This window comes from Macrotis lagotis, chromosome 1 (assembly GCF_037893015.1).
Source record: "Macrotis lagotis isolate mMagLag1 chromosome 1, bilby.v1.9.chrom.fasta, whole genome shotgun sequence".
NCBI lineage: Eukaryota > Metazoa > Chordata > Mammalia > Peramelemorphia > Peramelidae > Macrotis > Macrotis lagotis.
The window spans coordinates 440169373-440183571 of NC_133658.1; the positions used below are offsets into that span (position 1 = coordinate 440169373).

Below are 14199 nucleotides of genomic sequence, written 5' to 3' on the forward strand. Positions count from 1 at the left end.
CCTGCAGAATGGATGGAGCTCAGACACATTGTTTTTACCTTTCTAGGACCAAAGGGCTGAGTGTAAAGGAGCCTCTCACTAAAACTAAGACATGAAAATAAATAAATAGATAGATAGATAGATAGATAGATAGATAGATAGATAGATAGATAGATGGTAGATAGATGGATAGATAGATAAATAGGGCAGATGGTAAAAGAGACATAAAAATACAATAAAAAGATCTTGAAGAGGAGAATTGGCTAAAGGGGAAAAAATTACAAAACTTCTCTGAAGCATAGAAATCCTTTAAAAAGTAGAATTAGTGAAATGGAGAAGGAAATAGAAAAGCTCAGTGAAGAAAATCATTCCTTAAAATTTATAATTGAATACCAGTACCAGGTCTATTTCCAAAAGAAATCTTAATAATGAGAAAAGTCTCATATGCTCAAAATAATTTATAGCAGCTCCTTTTTTAGTGATGAAGAATTGGAAATTGAGGGGATACCCAGCAATTGGGGAATGGCTAAACAAGTTATGGTATTATGAATGTTATACTATTATTCAATAAAAAAATCATGAAAGTCAGACTTTAGAGAAGCATGAAAATAACTATATGGAAACTGATGCTGGATGAAGGCAGCAGAACTAAGAGAACAACATTGTGAACCAATCAACTATGATAAATGCAACTCCTGTCAGCTATTCAGAGATCAAGGACAACCCTGGAAGACTTGTTTTGGACACGTCATTCACATTCAGAAGGAAAAAAAAGCACAGAATCTGAAAGGATTCTATGTCTACTTTTTTTAAACTTCTCTTATGCTTTTTCCTTCCTATCCCATGCTTTTCTTTCTTTCCCCTTAGTCCTAAATCCTCACACAAAATGACTAATATAAAATGCTAAACACAAATGTACATGGTACACCTTTTACCAGACTGTTCACTGCTGAGGGGAGGAGTATGGAAAGGGAGAATGGTAAAAAAAAAATTTGTAACATAAATATGCAAGTGGATGAATATTGGAAAACTTTCATATTATGTAATTGAAAAAATAAAATATCAATCAGAAACTTTTAAATAAATAAATAAAAAGAATGCTTTGAAAAGGAGAACTGGTTAAATGGGGAAAAAATACAAAACTTCTCTGAAGAAAAGAACTCCTTTAAAAACTAGAATTAGGGAAAAAAGTAGAATTAGTCAAATGGGAGAGGAAGAAAAGCTCATTGAAGAAAATAATTCCTTAAAACTCACAATTGGGGGCAGCTAGGTGGCACAATGGATAGAGCATCAGCCCTGGAATCGGGAGTACCTGAGTTCAAATCTGACCTCAGACATTTAATAATTGCCTAGTTATGTGACCTTGGGCAAGTCATTTAATCCCATTGCCTTAAATTTTAAAAAACTCATTTAAAAAAACTTACAATTGGATACCAATAATAGGCCATATCTAAAAGAAATCACAAAAAAATGGAAAAAGTCTCACGTGTTCAAAAATATTTATAGCAGCCCTTTTCTTAGTGGCAAAGAATTGGAAATTGAACAGATGTCCATCAGTTGGGGAATGGCTAAATAAGTTATGGTATATGAATGTTATGGAGTACCATTGTTCTGTTGTAGAGCTACCCAGGTAAGTCTGGATGAAAGGTCAGTTTATAACTAAAGCCCAGGCTTAGGTGACCTTCCAGCTGAAAGCTCTCCACGGAACTCTGCTGTGCAACTGCATCATAGCATGACCTCACTTGGTGAAAGCCCTGTACTGGAACTTCTTGACCTAGGTTACATCCTGCTAGGTTACACCTTGTGCAAGTTTGAGAAATGTCATTGTTTTATCTTGCATGCTAATTTTGTTGGTTTTCTGCTGTAAAGAACTGTCTGATACTGTGAATAAACAGCTCTGCTGGTTGTCCTGCTAGCACCCCCATCTATGTGTACACTTTTCATTTCTCTCTCTTGAACCAAACTCATCCCCCAATAAAAGGGGGCCCTATTATTGTCCTATAAGAAATCATGAGTAGCCAGATTTTAGAGAAGCATGGAAAGAATTACATGAACTGATGCTGAGATAAGGCAGCAGAACCAAGAGAGCATTGTACACATTAGCCACATTATGATGGATGCAGCTCCTCTCAGCAGTTCATAGATCAAAGACAACCCTGGGAGACTTGCTATGGACAATGCCATCCTTAATCAGGGGTGGGGGGGAGACACATAGAATCTGAATATATATTATGTTAATTTAAAAAAAAACTTCCCTTATGGTTTTCCTTCCTAACACAAGCTTTTCTTACTTTCCCCTTTGTCCTAATTTCTCATGTACAAAATGACCAATATGTTAACATGCTAAACAAAAATGTACATATATAACTTTTACCAGATTACCTTGCTACCATGGGAAAGAAGAGGAAATGGAGGGTTGTAGAGAAATGTGTAACTTATAAATGTATGTTGAAAAGCAGCATGTATTTGGAAAAATAAAATAAAATGTCAATTAAAAAAACTTACAATTGAAGGGCAGCTAGGTGGCGCAGTGGATAGAGCACTGGCCCTGGAGTCAGGAGTACCTGAGTTCCAATCCAGCCTCAGACACTTAATAATGACCTAGCTGTGTGGCTTTGGGCAAGCCACTTAACTCCATTGCCCCACAAAAAAAAAAAAAACTTACAATTGGGTAAGTGAAAGCTAATGATATTAAGAAACAATAAAAACAAACAAAAGGATGAAAAAGAAGAAGAAATGTAAACTATCTCTTTGGGGGAAAACTGACTTGGAAAATAGAATGAAAAGAGTGATTTTAAGAATTATTGAGCAGCAGCTAGGTGGCACAGTGGATTGAACACCAGCCCTCAAGTCAGAAGGACTTGAGTTCATATCTGGCCTCAGATACTTAATAAATACATAGCTATGTGACCTTGGGCAGGTCACTTGACCCCATTGCCTTGCAAAAACAAAAGAAAAAATAAAATTAAAAAAGAATTATTAAATTATTTAAAAGCTATGATCAAAAAAAAAGGAGCTGAATAAGGAAAAGTGCCCTGATATTCTAGAACCAGAGGGTAAAATAGAAGTATCCATTGATCATCTCTAGAAGAAATCCCAAAATGAAAACTGTCAGGAATATTATGGTCAAATTCCAAAGCTATTGGGCCTAAAAGAAATTTTGTGAGCAGCCAAAAAGAACCAATTCAAATATTGTGAAGCCATATTCAGGCTGACACAAGATTTAGCAGTTTCTACATTAAAGGATTAGAGGGTTCAGAATATGATAGTCTAGAAGGCAAAAGAGCTAGTATTACAACCAAGCAAAACTGAGTATAATTCTTCAGGGGGGAAATGGATTTTCACTGAAACAGAGGAATTTCAAGCATTCCTGATGAAAAGACCAGAGCTGAATAGTTTTGAATAGCTTTAACTTTTAAAATACAAGACTCAAGAGAAGAATAAAAAAGGTAAACAGGAAAGAGAAATCATAAATGATTCAATAAGTTAAACTGTTTACACTCCTACATAGAAAAATGAGATTTGTAACTCCTAAACATTTTCTCATTATTAGGACAGTTAAAATAAATATACATGGAGAGCATAGGTGTGAGTTGAATATGACAAGATAATTATCTTTTAAAAAAGAAATTAAATGATGAGAAAGCAGAATTCACTGAGAAAAGGAGGAAAGGATAGGTAGAAGGAGGTAAATTATCTTACGATAAAGAGGCATGAAAGACTTTTTTACAGTGGAGGGGAAAATGGGGAAGGAGCAGAGGAGTCTGTGAACCTTACACTTATCCAAATTGCTAAATTTGGTATACTCAGTTGGGTATAGAAATTTATCTTACCATATCAGAAAGTAGGAGGGAAAGAGTTAAGAAAAGGGGATGGGCCACTGATAGAAGAGAAAAAAAGCTGGGGGGGGAAGAAAAAGTCAGAAGCAAAATACTTTTGAAAATGGATAAGATGGGGGCAGAGCCAAGATGGTGATAAAAGAGGATCATCTCTTAAAACACTCTCTCATAAAAGTTACAAACTAAGGACTCTAAATTTTCAAGAGACAGAACCCACAGAGGGACCCAGTGAGGCAGTTCTCCTATTCAAGGTAAACTGGAAAAGAGAAGACAGGCTCTGCTCCCCTCCCTGGGATTGGAGCGGTGGCCCACCAGAGGGGTGGCCTGGCAGAGTGAAAGAACTTCAGCCTCCCAGAGGCAGCCCCAGGGTGCTGGGAGCCGCAGCTCACAGCAACGGGGAAGTTTCCTGATCTATGCCCCAGGGAGCACCAGGCACAACTTGGGGGAACAGGGACCTCTGCCAGAGCGAGTACATGAAGCCCAGCCCTCAGGGCACACAGCAAGCAGCATGGCCAAGACAGTCCAGATCTAGGAAACAGAAGCAGGTGGAACTGGTAAGAAGGAGCCCCCAGGGCATGAGCCCATTGAACCTAGGGAGGGGAGTGAAGAGAGACTGCCAAGCTCTGCCCCTGGAACAGGACTCGGGGGTTCTGACCACATTCAGATCCTACTCACTGTCTAGGCTCCCCCATAGAACAGCAGCCCCCCCACCTCAGCCCCATGGCAGAGGGGGGGGGTGCTTATGATCATTCACAGACCAGGAGGGAGGACAGAGCCTCACACACGGAGATACTGGGAATGTCCCAAAAGCTCAGGAAGCACCCCCAAGACAGGCTCAGGCTGGGAAAATGAGCAAGCAGAGAAACAAGAGGAACACCATTAAGACATATTTTGCCTGTGAGCCCAAGAAGGATCAAAACACTCAGTCTGAAGATGAGGAAGCACAAGCTCCTGCATCTAAAGACTCCAGGAAAAACAGAAATTAGGCTCAGGCTATCACAAAGCTCAAAAAAGACTTTGCAAATCAAATGAGGGAGTTAGAGGGGAAAACTGGGAAAAGAAATGAGAGAGATGCAGGAAAAACATGAAAATGAAGTCAGCAACTTAGTCAAGGAAATCCAAAAAAAATAATGCTGAAGAAAACAGCATGCTAAAAACCAGCTTAGGTCAAATGGATAAAACAGTTCAAAAAGTTATTGACGGGAAGAATGCTTTAAAAAGCAGAATTAGCCAAATGGAAGAAGAAATTAAGAAAGCTCTCTGAGGAAAACAAATCCTTCAGACAAAGAATAGAACTCAGGGAGATTGCTGGATTTATGAGAAATCAAGACTCAATACTTCAAAACCAAAAGAATGAAAAATTAGAAGAAAATGTGAAACATCTCATTGAAAAAACAACTGATATGGAAAACAGATTTAGGACAGATAATTTAAAAATTATTGGAATACCTGAAAGTCATAATCAGGAAAAGAGCCTTGACATCATTTTCAAAGAATTACTACAGGAAAATTGCCCTGATATCCTAGAAGCAGAAGGCAAAAATAGAAATGGAGAGAATCCACCGATCTTCCCAAGAAAGAGATCCCAAAAAACCAACTCCCAGGAATATTATAGCCAAGATCCAGAACTCCCAAGTCAAAGAGAAAATATTACAAGCAACCAGAAAGACACAATTCAAATACCATGGAGCTGCAATCAGGATCTCACAGGACTTAGCAGCAACTACATTAAAAGCTCATAGGGCTTGGAATATAATATACCGGAAGGCAAAAGAGCTTATAATGCAACAGAGAATCACTACCCAGCAAAATGGAATGTCCTCTTCCAGGGAAAAAGATGGACTTTCAACAAACCAGGGGAATTTCAAATGTTCCTGTTGGAATGGCCAGAGCTGAACAGAAGGTTTGATCTTCAAATACAGGACTCAGGTGAAGCATAGAGATTGGAGGAAAAGGGTAAAATATGAGGGACTTAATGATGACGAACTGCATGTATTCCTGCACAGAAAAAATGACACTGATAATACTCATATGAACCTTCTCAGTTAATAGAGCAGGTAGAGGGAGCTTTTATAGATGAAGCACAGGAGAAAGCTGAATTTGAAGATAAAATATGGTGTAAAAATGGAGTCAATAGAAAAAAAAAGGGAAATGTAATGGGAGAAAGAAAAAGAAGAAGGTGAATAGGCCAAGACATTTCATATAATAAGATTTTTCTTTGTTACAATGAGCTACTGCAATGATATGGAAGGCAAGGGGGAATGAGGGACTCTTCACTCTCATCAAAGGTAGCTAGGAGAGGAAACAGCATATATACTCAATAGGATATAGACATCTGGAGTAAGAAGGAGAGAAGGGGGACAGGGGGAAGGGGGGTATGGGTGAAGGAGGAGAGGATGGACCATGGGAAGAGAGTGATCAGATATAACACATTTTCTTTTTTACTTCTTGCAAGGGGCTGGGACTGGATGGCCTGTCCAGGACCATAGGGCCGGGTGTGGATGCTGGGCCTAAGGGGTGGTGTGTGGACTCAGGGCCTCTTGGCTCCAGGGCCATGGATCTGTCTGCTGCACCACTCAGCTACCCTACAGCAGAGTCAGAGTGAAAGGAGAAAGAAAATATAGTACATGGTAGTGGAGAAATAAGAAAGGAGGGAGTTGCAGTCAGCAATGGCAACAGTGGAAAAATATGGAAGTAACTTTTGTGATGGACTTATCATAAAGAATGTGATCCACCCAGGATAAAGTTGGTGGTATTGGAACACAAACTGTTTTTAATTAAGCACATTTTAATTATTATTATTTTGGGGGGTGCAGGGCAAATGGGGCTGGGTGGCCTGCCTGGGGCCCCATAGCGGGGTGATCATTGGGTGTCTGAGGCTGGATTTGGACCCAGGTGCTCCTGGCTCAAGGGCCTCAAGGGCCAGTGCTCTGTCCGCCACCCAGCCACCCCTACTATGATCACTATTTTATTTTATTTTAGATCTTTTTTCTTTTTTTTTTTTTTTTTTTTTTTTTGGTTTTTGCAGGGCAGTGGGGTTGGGGTGGCTTGCATGTCACATAGCTAGGTGATTGTTGGGTGTACAGGGCTGGATATGGGCTCAGGTGCTCCTGGCTCCAGGGCTGTTGCTCCATACACTGCACCACCTGGCCATACCTAAAATTATTACTATTATTTTTTTATTTTAATTTTAATTTTTTTCTCTCCCCTTTACTTTATCGCTCCAACAACTCTATCTTTTGGGGGGAGGGGTATTTTGCTTACTCTTAAACAAGAATATTTTATTAATGTATAAAAATTATTTGTACAAAATGAGAATAAATAAATATTAAATTAAAAATGGATAAGATGAACAGAGAAAGAGTAGAATAAACAAGGGGAATAGGATGAAAGAAATATATAATAATCATAACTGAAAAATATAGCAAATTTCTCTGACAAATTTCCCAAATATATAGACACTGAATCAAATTTATAAGATCTTCTTCTGAAAGAAATCTCAAAATGAAAACTGTCAGGAATATTACAGCCAAATTCCAGAGTGAGTGTTGTACATTAGCAGGAGAATATAACAGGAGAAGTTATATATTGATTCAACCATTCTAAAACCAGATATTTAACCAAGCAATACCATTACTATGTCTATAACTCAAAGAGATTTTTTAAAAAGAAAAAGGACATTTATGTACAAAAGTATCTATAGCAGCTCTTCTGGTGGTGGCAAAGAATTGGAAATTGAAGGGATGTTCATCAGTTGGTGAATAACTGAATAAGTTGCTATATGATTGCTATATAATACTCTCGTGCCATAAGAATGCTCTCAAAAACCTGGAAAGACTTGCATTAAGAGATGCAAAGTGCTATGAGCAGAATCAGAAAAAAACACTGTATACAGTAACAGCAAGATTTATGATGATCCACTGTAAACAACTTAGCTATTCTTGGCAATATAATGATCCAAGACAATTCTGAAGGACTTATAATAAAAATGCTGTCCATCTCCTCGAAAAGACCTGATGGAGTCTGATTACAGATTAAAACATACTTTTTCTTTACTTTATTTTTCTTAGGGTTTTTTTATGTTTTCTTTCACAACATGCCTAACATAGAAATATTTTCTTTTGCATGACTGCACATGTACAACCTATATCAAATTGCTTACTTTCTCAATGTGAGAGAGAATTTAGAACTCAAAAAAAAATTTTAAATGAATGTTTTAAATGTTTTTACATATAATTGTGGGGAAAATAAATATTTAAATTAAAGAAAAAATTTTTTTAAATCTTCAACATATTAGAAATGTCAAATGTGTGGGAAATTCTGGTTGAGACAGAGGTTGAGATATAGGTCAAAATTTCTCCATCTAACCAAAATATCATCTCAAAGACTTCACTTTGCTCAAAAGAAATGTTAGTCTGAAAGTCATATACAAAAAATACTTTATAGAAGTACTTTATGGAAGCTTCCTAATTTTTGGTTGAATATATCTGTGAATACAAGGTCTGCCCTCCAACATGTTACTCATATTCTTACAAACCCTATTTTTAAGGTCTGTTTTTTTACATATTCTCCTTTTTTTCTGTACTTCATAAATAGAAATGTTCAAGTTTGACATTGATCATTTATTTTTATCATTACAAAAGAAGCACCAAAGATCAATTCTTGCTTACTATGATAGAGAAGCAGTACCTTTTACTTGTCAATAGTATTTTCTTTTGATCACATTCATTCCTTTGAATACTCAGAATGCAGCAGAATCTGCTGCACTTAGGGCATATTGTTTCAATATGTTTTCAATATTGGTCATATGAAACAATATTCCCTAAGTGCATCAGGTGAAGGCACTAGTAGTTAGAAGGACTAAAAAAGACCTCCTGAAAGACAGAGGATTTGAACTGCCTCTAAAACAGTCAGAAAACGTGAAGGAGAAGTTAGAAGGCAATCAGTACATAGACACAGAAATGAAATGTCATAGTGACTTCTTCTTAATTTTCCAGTTTCCCTTTATTTTGTTTACCAGGTGATGAACAACTTTAAATTTCATTCTTAGGTATGCTAGGAGTAATAGGAGTCATTTTGAGTGGAGGAACAGACCTTCATTGAGTGGAGGAACAGACCTTCATTTTCTGAAGAGAAAAATCACTTTAGGAGCTGAGTGAAGGATAGATTAGAATGGGGAGAAATAAAGCAAGGTGATTAATTATAAAGCTATTATAATAGATGGTGAAAGTCTGAAGGGAGGTAGTGGCCATGTGAGTATAGAAAAGAGGACATATGTGAGAAAGGGTGTATAGACAGAAATGACAACAACTGGCAATATATTCAATGAATAAGAATGAAAATACTTAGTTATGAGTCTGGAGTCCTGGGAAGGCAATGATTCTTCTCATAATAACAGGGAAATTAGGAAGAGGACAATAATTTGGAGGTAAAGATAAATGCTATTTTGGACATGTTGAATTTAAGATGCCCATGGAATGTCCAACTTGAAATACATGAATAGAGCTTAGCAGAAGAAAGACTGAAGAAATATGCACAGATATAGGAATCGTTGACACAGCTGACAATTATATCCATGAGAGCTTATGAAACCACCAAATGAGACAGTATTACATATTTTTATCTGTGATTAATGAGCATGACAGGAGACTAATAAGGAATATACAATTCTATATTTAGAAGAAAAATCAGGGGGAAAAAGGAGTGTCATGAAAGGAGAATGTACTTAGGAAGAGAGAGTGGTCACAGTGTCAAATATTATGGTGATGTCAGAAAGGATGAAGACCAAGGACTGCTTTTGGAGAGAGCAGTTTCAATTGAGTGATGAGATCAGAAGCCAGATGCCTAAGATTTGATAAATAAATAAGAAGAGAGGAAGAAATTCTTGAATTAAAGACAGGAGAAGGAATCATGTGGACATGTAGAGAGCTTGGACTCAGCAAGGGGCATCTCATTATTTAGAGACTAAAGGACAGATTAGGAGATGAAGAGAAGAGAAGAAAACTAGTGGTAAATGTTCTATGTTCTTAGTAAAGTACCATAATAGAGAATAAGAGAAAGATTCGGGAAGTTTGAGAACAAGAGAGAACAGTCCTGGCCTTCAAGTTGTTGATATTCATTGGAGAAAGGGAGAAAGATGCACAAATATAAATTTAATATCAGCTTTCAGTCCTTCCTACAAAGTTGAATCAAGTAAAGAAGCATTTCTTTAACATCTGTTTAAATGTCAAGCACTCTACTGGGCATAAATAAATATAAATATTGTATGGTATCTAGGAGAAATAAGAGAATCTTGGTGAGAGTGGCAGCTTGACTATTACTTATCCTGTTAACTATTATGGATGGAGAGAGACAGAACTGAATTAAAGAACTTAGGAAATTTTGTTTTCTGAAGTGTTTGTATTCTGTCAAAGAGAAAAGACTAAAGAAACCTCAACTGCTAACCTGAGAGAATTTAATGCTGGTGCTATGATTGAGTTAAGAAGTCAGCAGTTACATTTAATGGATAGAGATCACTCTGACTGTGCTCTATTTCTTTTTTAATTTTATTTATTTAAGGCAATGGGATTAAATGACTTACCCAAGATCACAAAGCTAGGCAATTATTAAGTGCCTGAGATTAAATTTGAACTCAGGTCCTGGTGCTTTATCCACTACACCACCTAGCTGCTCCACTGTGTACTTTTTCACTATGATAAATGACTGAGGTATTTAAATAAGTCTATTATTTGTTACATTGTTAATTACCTGTATAACCAGAAACATTGTTTATTTAAGTCTATGAGACTGGAAGTTTGAGAGAGGAGAGGAAGCTTATTTGTCAAGAAGGTTCACTTAATTATTTAATAAACTGGACTGGAAATTCAAAGCTAAGTAGTTAATTATTCATTGATATAGTAGAAAACATTAGACCTTATCTTCTTCATTTCCAGAATGACAGTGCAGTAATGAGTAAAGAAGCCAACTAGGGATTTAGATTACTTCATATAATTGCACCCACATAAACTACACAGTATGGTAATCATTCCCAAAACCAAATAAACAAATATATATTTTCTTCTCATATATCCAGAACAGGTAGACACTTGAAAAAGAACTCATAAGAAAGAGACAGAGTAAAACAGATCCAGTCTGGCAGTTTTGTTTTAGTCTATCTTTAAGACAGTATGCTCCAACTATAGAGATAATTAAATAATCTACTACTACTCATATGATAGGGAAATGCAGGATGGCTTCTCCTACAAACAGGATTCTAGTGTTTTCCAAGTAACTGTCTCTATTTAAGACAATCTGGGCATGAACAAAGGAAGACCTAGTAAATATATATATATATATATATATGTATGTATATACATATATATAATGCATAAATATAAAATATTGGAAAGGGGATCAGAAAGGGTCTCAAATAGAAAGTACCACTTAAACTCAGCTTTGAAGTAAAAAAGGATTCTAAGAAGTAAAGTCAAGGAAGAAGTTTTTTTCTTGACATAGAACATGGAAAAGTGATTTCTAAGCAATGAAAAAAGAACAAAAGGAAAAACATTTTTGTGAAGAAAAGTAACAAGGCAGGATCTTAGAGTACATTAAGGGAGCAAAGTATAATAAAGGTGGAAGGGGATATTGTAGAAAGGCTTTTTTTATTTGCCTGAAAGGTAATAGGAAGTCACTGGAATTTAATGAATAGAGGAATGAATGGTTAGATGTACTCTAAGAAAATAAGTTTGGATGGGCAGAATCAAAATGGTGGAGTAGAGGCAACAATCCAGTCAAATTCTCTCAACATTCCCCTCCAAACAACTTTAAAATAATATATCAAATCAAATTCTTAAGCAGAAAAACCAATAAAAATTTAGAGTGACACATTTTCCAACCCAAAACAACTTAGAAGATTGGCAGGAGAGATTCATGACACTGGGGTGAAATCAGACATGGAGCACACATGGCCACAACAATCATCAGTAGACTTTGGAAGAAAACAGCTGAGGCAGCAGCAGCAACAACTTCAGGAATTCTTAGTTTGGAGATCATAAGAGAGTTAGGTAACTGGTCAGAAATAGATTACAGGGGACCCTGAAGTGACTGCATGCATTACCAGGAATTGCACCAGAGAAAAGCACCAGAATGTGTGGTTACAGTAGAGCAGGGGAGTGAATCACAAAAAGAATGCTACCAACTGAAGCTGTAGGGGAGCAGAGGTCCTTCCTGGGTAAAAGTCACAGTACAAAAGAGGAGAGCAGTCACAACTCTTCTTAAATTAATCCATCTTGGAAGCACTGAAAAACTAGTTCTGAAAATAGCAGCACAAAAAAAGTCTAAAGCTTGGAACAGTCCCCTAAAACCTCTGCAGGGAAGAGATTTTAACATGAAGTTAAAATAGAGTGAAAAAAATGAAAAAACAGAGCAACAACAAATAGAAAAGGCTATTATGGTAACAAGAACCAAATAAATCAGTTGGGAGAGCTGCAACACAAATATCCAGACCCGCCCCCATTCAACCAAGATGGATGACCTAGCAAACTGCTGGCTTGCTCAACACAGAAATTCTATCTCTGTATGGCTCCAGTCCAGTAAGTAAGCCACTGGGAACTTCAATGCAGTAGGTCTATGAATGAGCCCCTCTCATAACTTAAGAAGTTTGGGACATCATTGGTCCAAGAGCAGAACTCAAAATGATGAAGAAAAACCAGAGAAAAGGCAAGACTATAGAAAGTTACTATGGAGAGCATAAGACTATCCCAGAAGACAATGGCAGGAAAAGTGCTACATGAGAAGTCCCAGAGGGGAATATGAATTCATCACCATCCCAAAAAGACTTCTTGGAAGAGCTCAAAAAGGATTTTAAAAATCATTAAGGAAAATTGGGAAGAGACATGCAAAAGAAATTCAACATCTTGAAAAAGGAAGAACAAAAATTGACTGAAGAAAATAAATCCTTTGCTGAGCGAGATGAGCAGAACCAGAAGAACTTTACACCCTAACAGCAACATGGGGGGTGATGATCAACCTTAATGGACTTGTTAATTCCATCAGTGCAACAATCAGGCACAATTGGGGAATAGCTGCAATGGAGAATACCATCTGTACCCAGAGAAAGAATTGTAGAATTTGAACAAAGACCAAAGATTCTTACCTTAAATTTAAAAAAAAAAAAAACTTATTTTGTAATTTTGCTATCTCTCATACTATATTTTTTTCCTTAAGAATGTGATTTCTCAGGGCGGCTAGGTGGCGCAGTGGATAAAGCACTGGCCTGGATAAAGCACCCGCCCTGGAGCCAGGAGTACCTGGGTTCAAATCCGGTCTCAGACACTTAATAATTACCTACCTGTGTGGCCTTGGGCAAGCCACTTAACCCCATTTGCCTTGCAAAAACCTTAAAAAAAAGAATATGATTTCTCTCTCATCACATTCAATTTAGATCAATGTATACCATGGAAACAATGTAAAGACTAACAGACTGCCTTCTTTGGGGGGTGGGGGGAGAGAAGCAAGATTAGGAGAAAAGTTGTAAAATTCAAAATAAATAAATAAATTTAAAAAATAAAAAATAAAGAAAATAAATCCTTTAAAAATAAAATTGGGCAAATGAAAAAAGAAAAAAATTACTTCAAAATATAATTGGGCAGTGCTTGCTTCGGCAGCACATATACTAAAATTGGAACGATACAGAGAAGATTAGCATGGCCCCTGCGTAAGGATGATACGCAAATTCATGAAGCATTCCATATTTTTTCCAGCAAGCCAAAAATTGAAGAAGATCAACAAAGATGGAAGCCCAGTGCAGGAGAACCTTCAACATCAGAGGATTCAAGACGCCCAAGAATAAAGAAAAGTGCGTATTTCAGTGATAAGGAAGAACTTAGTGATTGAAATTGATTTATTATGTACATATCACTAAAATATAGAAATCTAAAAGCACTGTTTAAAAAAATATACAATTGGCAAATGGAAAAAGATAGCATCTACTTTGAAAATAGAATTGCCCAAATGGAAAAGGAGATGCAAAAGTTAACTGAAAAAATTACTTCCTTGAAAAAAAAATAATTTCCTTGAAATGGTGAGGAGGAATAGGGTAAAGAAAAAAATGCCCTGGGCAAATGGAAAGTAATGATCCTATGAGATATCATGAATCAGTCAAGCAAAATTTTAAAATGAAAAAAAAAGAAGAAAATGTAAAATACCTCAATGGAAAAGCAAACTGACCTGGAAAATAGATGCAGGAGAGATGATTTAAGATTTATTGGACCACCTAAAAACCATGATTAAAAAAGAGAACTTTCACAACACCTTTAAAGAAATCATCAAGGAAAATGGACATCTGGAACCAAAGGGTAAAATTGTTATTGAAAGTATCCACCAAGAGCTATGAACTGATCCA

At 36.7% G+C, this 14199-nt stretch overlaps 1 non-coding gene across 1 annotated transcript; it reads left to right on the forward strand.

Moving 5' to 3' along the window:
- Positions 1 to 13446: 13446 nt before the first annotated feature.
- LOC141510317 (U6 spliceosomal RNA) lies at positions 13447 to 13553 on the forward strand. The gene has a single exon (XR_012474819.1). It is a non-coding gene; the product is annotated as a U6 spliceosomal RNA (small nuclear RNA).
- The last annotated feature ends 646 nt before the right edge of the window (positions 13554 to 14199 follow it).